Consider the following 6,635-nt stretch of genomic DNA (forward strand, 5'->3'; position numbering starts at 1 on the left):
GAGGAGGAGGAGTCAGACCAGCTCCTCAGTCACATGAGGCTCTTCAGTCCCTCTAAAGTGGCTTTTCACAGCTTTCACTAACGACGCGTGTTAAAAATAGAGACGTAGTAAATGTGTCTTGATGAACAGCAGTTTATCCCACAAGGACTCTTCAGTTACAAGTTTAGCAGTCTGGTCAGCCAATAAATGGAGTTCCCCACTACACCTCTCCGATTGAAGGAAAACAGAGTTTCTTTCCCTGTGTTTGAAATGTGAAGAGAAGGAGCGAGGAAAGCTGTGCGGAAAGAGTGAAACAACTGAAAAGACTGGAAAAGGAAAATATATATATATATAATGATTTAAAGAACAAAATAGTGAAACCAGCTAACGCTTCTAACTGAGCTGGAGGTGTTTCATCCTGCCTGGAGAGACGGTTTAGCATTCATCTATTAAAACCTGCATCTGCAGACGATTGATCCTGAGCAGAAGGAGAGCAGAGCCAGTCCAGACTGGTCTGCCTGACCTCATTCCAGCTGACCTGCCAGGGCTCGGTCTCCGCCTGTGTCCCACTGTGACTGCAGCTCCACCCTGACGCTGGGCTTGCAGTGGGTGGTGTGGCTGTAGTCTGTGAAGGGGTCCACCCCGGCCCCCACCCTCAGATCAGGGCCACTGGACGACCCCTGGTGGGTAAAGGGAGGAACTGTGAGTTCAGTTAAACTACGGGAGAGGACAATATGACGCTGGAAACTGATCCTGGTTCTGGTCCTCTCTGAGTAGATGATTAGAATTCTCTGTTATCAAGAACCAACCAGCCGAGAACAGTGTAAAAGTCTTCAGCTGATTCAAGATGCTCTTCCATAGGGATCCCAAGGTGTTCCCAGTCCAGGCCAGAGACACTGTCCCTCCAGCGTGTCCGAGGTCTTCCCCGGGTCCTCCTCCCAGTGGAGCTTGCCTGGAACATGAGACATGGCTGCACCGAGAAACTCTGTCCATAAAGATTCTGAACAGAACCGGTGACGAAGGGCAGCCCTGCTGGAGTCCAACATGCACCGGGAACAGGTCCGACTTTCTACAATTCTACAATTTCATTCAGCAGACACTTTTGTCCAAAGCGACGTGCAGCACAAGCAAGAATACAGACATAAGAAAGAAGCCATTAGTAAATGCTTCAATTGCCTCAAGTGCGATTGGTCAAGGGAGCTGCCATCAAGTTGCAGAAGAGGAGCCACTACCCCCCCTTTTTTTTTTTCTTTTTTTTTTTGTGTCAACTTAGTCAGTGGTCCATAAGTGCTGGGTTTTAGAACACCTGATCTATTCTTCCCCGAACATGGGGTTGGATTAAGACCCTAGGTGTTCTCTGAACAATTGAGTCTTCAATTGTCTCTTGAAAGTAGAAAGAGACTCGGCGGAACGCACCGAGTTAGGAAGTTCGTTCCAACATCTGGGAACAACAGAGGAGAAGAGTCTGGCTGGAGGTTCAGAGCCGAGCTGGACTGGAAGCTCCAGACGTCTCTCACATGCAGAGCGAAGAGGGCGTGAAGGAGAGTAGACCTGGATCAGGGAGTCCAGGTCGGCCGGAGCCGTTCTTGTAAGCGTTTTGTAAGCCAGGAGGAGAGATTTGAATTTGATTCTGGCTGCAACTGGAAGCCAGTGAAGGGAGATGAACAGAGGAGTGACATGAGCTCTGTGGCTGGTTGAAGACCAGACCTGCTGCATTCTGGATCCTCTGTAGAGGTTTGACTGGACCTGCAGGGAGACCCGCCAGAAGAGAGTTGCAGTAGTCAATGCGTGACACCACGAGAGCCTGAACCAGAAGCTGGGGGGCCTGTTGGGTCAGGAAGGGTCTGATCTTCCTGGTGTTGTAGAGGGCATAACGACAAGACCGAGAAACTGAGGCCACGTGAACCTTAAAGGTCAGCAGGTCATCAATCATGACACCCAGGTTTCTGGCTGAGTTAGTGGCACAAGTAGGCTGGAGTGAAGTTGGACACTGATCTGAGGCTGGACAGATGGACAAGCTGGACAGACCATGAGTTCAGTCTTGGACAGATTTAGCTGAAGGTGGCGTTCCTTCATCCAGGTGGAGATATCAGCCAGACCTGCTGATCAGCTGAGACTGTGGTGTCGTCAGGTGGAAAAGAGAGGAAGAGCTGAGTGTCGTCAGCATACAGTGGTAGGAGAAGCCATGGGAGCGAATCACTGCACCAAGTGAGGTGGTGTACAGAGAGAAGAGTAAGGGGCCAAGCACCGACCCCAGAGGGACCCCTGTTGATAGGCCATGTGACCTGGACTCCTCCCCTCGCCATGAAACTCTGAAAGATCTGCCTGTGAGGTGGACCTGGACCACAACAGGACGGAACCTGAGAGGCCGAGGTCAGAGAGTGAGGAGAGGAGGATCTGATGGTTCACGGTGTCAAAGGCAGCAGACAAGTCCAGCAGCAGGAGGACAGAGGACTGACCAGCAGCAGCAGGAGGACAGAGGACTGACCAGCAGCAGGAGGACAGAGGACTGTCCAGCAGCAGCAGGAGGACAGAGGACTGACCAGCAGCAGGAGGACAGAGGACTGTCCAGCAGCAGCAGGAGGACAGAGGACTGACCAGCAGCAGGAGGGCAGAGGACTGACCAGCAGCAGGAGGACCGAGGACTGTCCAGCAGCAGGAGGACAGAGGACTGACCAGCAGCAGGAGGACAGAGGACTGTCCACACTGTATTAAAAAAAAAATTGGTTGAATTGATTATTCATAGGGTGAAGCGTTTCACGAAATGTTTTGAGTTGACTCAGTTACTATTTAAAAACATTGACTGAACGAAAAACTCTTCGTTGGCTATTAATTCAGCCAGTTGCTTAATAATCGTTGACAGAACGAATGACTGTTGGCTTATTAACTGAGCCAATTGAAACAAATGAGTTGACACCATGTCATATTCCACATCATGTGCTCACTCAACTAGGACTTATTAGTCATTACAACTATAAAGTAATAATTGAGTGAATAACATAATAATGACTGCATGAATTAATATTTAAATGATATATACTCAACATAAAATATAGCCTAATTAAAGACTAATAAAGACAAATTTACTTTAAATGTTTATTTTTCTGTGTACAAAACAAAACATTTAAATTCAAATTCAAAAAATTACACAACATTTGAAAAGAGTGCAAAACAGAGCAACACCAATAGCTGACAGTATAAGCTGTAAAGGAAAGTCTGGGGTTCAAGGCTCGTAAGGAGGTAGCAATGGCGCAGCTTCCAGGCCTCCCGGAGGCCCCACAATCTCCAGGATACCCATTGGCACGGGGCTGGAGGCTTCGTACACACCATCTGGCTATAGATGGAGCACATTAATAAAAAGGAAATTAAAAACAATATCCAAATGATATTGATGGACAGATGGATGTTCTCCTTGAAATGCTGATTTACCTGGCAGGTCTTGAAGAGCTTGGTTTTCTCCCCCAGGTAATACTGCAGCCCTTTGACAGCCACCACCCTCCGATGTTTAACGATCTCTGTGGTCTGGATACACAGGACAAGTCAAGTCACATGCATATTGTTCATACATGTACATTATACAGCATATTTCATACAAGACGTGTAAACTCAAAGTGCTTAAACATGAAAACAAAGTAAACAGTTCTAAATTAAAACAAAAAACAACAATGTAATGCTGTCACTGTACAATTTTTTACAATGTCGACTCTTTCAGACATAGTGTGGGAATGGAGTGGGCAGGCAGCTCATTTCACATCTAGAATCTAAAGGCTGATTCATTGTAACTGCATACATACATCTACTGTATGTACAGTGTACTGAAAACGGCTTCTACTGAAAATAGCAGACTGACAAGCTCACTATGTGACATTGTGAGCTTGTCGATCAGCTATTCTCAGCAGAAGCTTTACCCACAATAACAGAAAACACTATTTTCAATCGTGAGGGACTCCGGACACCCAGTAGGGTTTAAGTGATGAAGACACATTTGTCCGTTATTTTCCATCTTACCTGCTCGTCTAGGTACTCCAACAGACTCCTTAGTGTCACTTGAGTGGGGTGGTGAGCTACGGTGCGGTGCGCTCTGGTGTGCTCATCCAAGGAGGGGAAGAACGTTTCCATCAATTCTTTTCCTGTTACTCTTCTGAATTCTGCATGTACCTGCAAAACAATTAGATAATGAAGAGACAACTTGTGAATGTACAACCTGTAGACAGATCATAGCAAAAACCACAGATGTAGCATCACGTCACTTGCTCAGGACAGATCAGAGTGACCATCTTCAATACCAGGCTTAAAGGGCCATTCCACCTTTGAGGCATCAGACCCTTTATTTATTGTTAGGGTATAAGAAACATGGCCCTGGTGTTGTTTTTGTGTTTATTCTGTGTTTCTAGAAATATTAGTCTAACTTCCTCTTGACAAAATCATTACATCTGATTTCTCTTCCCACCTACAGTTAGTTCCACCCCTCTCCAGTGCATATGGTTGTCTCAGTTGTGACATTTTATGTGGAAGGAACAAAGTAAAACATACACAAACTTACCTGACCCAACAGGAATAGGGCTGGCCATCTCTGGCTGATTGTGGAGACATGCACATCTTCAGCAACGACCTCCTTTCGTCTGAGGGAGAAGATACATAACTATAGATATGCGACAGATATTTACAGGGTAGTGCAAGTCAATGAGAAGAAACTGTGTCAAGCAGAAGAAACTGCCCTGAGTAGAGAGATGCCAAAATAAAAAGTTAAGATGGAAGCCAAAGAACGGCACAGCCAATTTATTTCATGATGTGTTGTGGGCTTGTAGATCTGTTGTTTTCACTAGTTTGGGTCCTGGCAAATGTCATAATTCCCCTTTGGGTCACAGGCAAAAAGGTTTGGGAGCCACTGCTTTAGGAGACTGTGAAATGACCCTTACAAGTTAGGAAAAAGTGTTTTCCTTAAAGGTATAATGGAGGATTTTCTCGATAAAGTCGAAGCCAAACGTCTGTTACTCGCTTATTGAAAAACGCGCATGCGCCAGACCGTCCTACCTGCTCTGCTGCTCCGACGAGCGCGCTTGACGGCGTGACGCAAGCATTTCTTCAGCGTGATTGACATGTCAGAGGACCAATAGTTGACGCTCGCATCACGCCATTCATTGGCTAAAACATCGTCCATTATACCGTTATATATTCAAACAACTTTAATGGGACTGAGGTCCATTTAGTTCAATTTGTACTTTGTCAGAGTTAAGGGAACCCAGTGGTTTGAGAATGACAGGATTACAGCTACTTCCAGAGCAAGTATTGATATAAATACAAATGCTAGAAAAGCTGACCTTATTAAAGCCTTCAAAGCTAGCTTTCCCGCCGAGACGTTTGCTTCCCGACTGATGGTTTGCTTGCTAGGCTGTTTACCAGGCAAAACCATATTATAAATCTATGCTAGAGCGAGCTGGCCAACGAGCTGACGGCGTTCGTCCGCCAACCGCTGTCGCACAGAGGCGCTGCTATGCCCACGCCGGGGCGAGTGTCAGCTAGCCGGCTAACGGGCGAACGTGCCGCTCGCGGGACAGGAGCTAGGCGTCAGCTAGCAGGCGGACGTGCCGCTCGCGGGACCGGAGCAAGCGTCAGCTAGCGGGCTTACGGGCGGACGTGCCGCTCGCGGGACCGGAGCTAGCTTTAGCTAAACCCTGCCCCGCGGGTTTGGCTAACGTGCGGACGTGCTGCTCGTGGGGCCTCGGGCGCTGTTAGACGGCTAATGCTGTTAGCTGGCTAAACATTGACCTTATGAATTAGAGGGGTAATATGTAAGTTAGCTGCCCGGCTACCCAAGCTAACTGGCTAGCTAGCAAGCAAAAAATGTTACAGTCCCCCAAGAGCAGATTCCACAGAAAAACAAATTTCTTTTGACTCTGGTTTCAGAGATTGACAATGTTAATAAGCAAACGCACAGTGTTGCTTACCTGTCACTCCTCGTCCCTCCGTGAGGCCGTGTCGACAAACTTTGTGGCTTTGCCGTACTTCCTTTGCTCGAAGTTCATTACCGCAAATGACGCCGCCCACATTTGTTCAGTCAACAAATGCAAAACTTGTCCAATCCATTCACTCAATTACTGTATGTTAGTTGAGTCAATATCAGCCATTGTTGGCGTTCACCCAACAACAATTTATCACCTGACTCAATATTTTTTATGAATAATTGTACAAACATTTATTAACTGGCTTTCCCAATAACAACACTTGAGCCAATGGTCTATTTCAACTTGCCTTAGCAATCTTCTAATTGAGTCAATGTTTTGGTAATTGGGTTTTTTACGGTGCAGCAGCAGGAGGACAGAGGACTGACCAGCAGCAGGAGAACAGAGGACTGTCCAGCAGCAGGAGGACAGAGGACTGACCAGCAGCAGGAGGACAGAGGACTGTCCAGCAGCAGGAGGACAGAGGACTGACCAGCAGCAGGATGACAGAGGACTGTCCAGCAGCAGGAGGACAGAGGACTGACCAGCAGCAGGAGGACAGAGGACTGTCCAGCAGCAGGAGGACAGAGGACTGACCAGCAGCAGGAGGACAGAGGACTGTCCAGCAGCAGGAGGACAGAGGACTGTCCAGCAGCAGGAGGACAGAGGACTGACCAGCAGCAGGAGGACAGAGGACTGACCAGCAGCAGGAGG

General features: G+C 47.5%; 1 long non-coding RNA gene across 1 annotated transcript; it reads right to left on the reverse strand.

Moving 5' to 3' along the window:
* Positions 1–4,057: 4,057 nt before the first annotated feature.
* Positions 4,058–6,277, reverse strand: LOC115399694 (uncharacterized). The gene is made up of 3 exons (XR_003932710.1): positions 5,928–6,277; positions 4,523–4,601; positions 4,058–4,137 (listed from the first exon to the last, which is right to left on the reverse strand). It is a non-coding gene; the product is annotated as an uncharacterized LOC115399694 (long non-coding RNA).
* Positions 6,278–6,635: the final 358 nt, after the last annotated feature.

The sequence above is a fragment of the Salarias fasciatus genome, chromosome 13, assembly GCF_902148845.1.
Source record: "Salarias fasciatus chromosome 13, fSalaFa1.1, whole genome shotgun sequence".
In the NCBI taxonomy this organism is placed as follows: Eukaryota; Metazoa; Chordata; class Actinopteri; order Blenniiformes; family Blenniidae; genus Salarias; species Salarias fasciatus.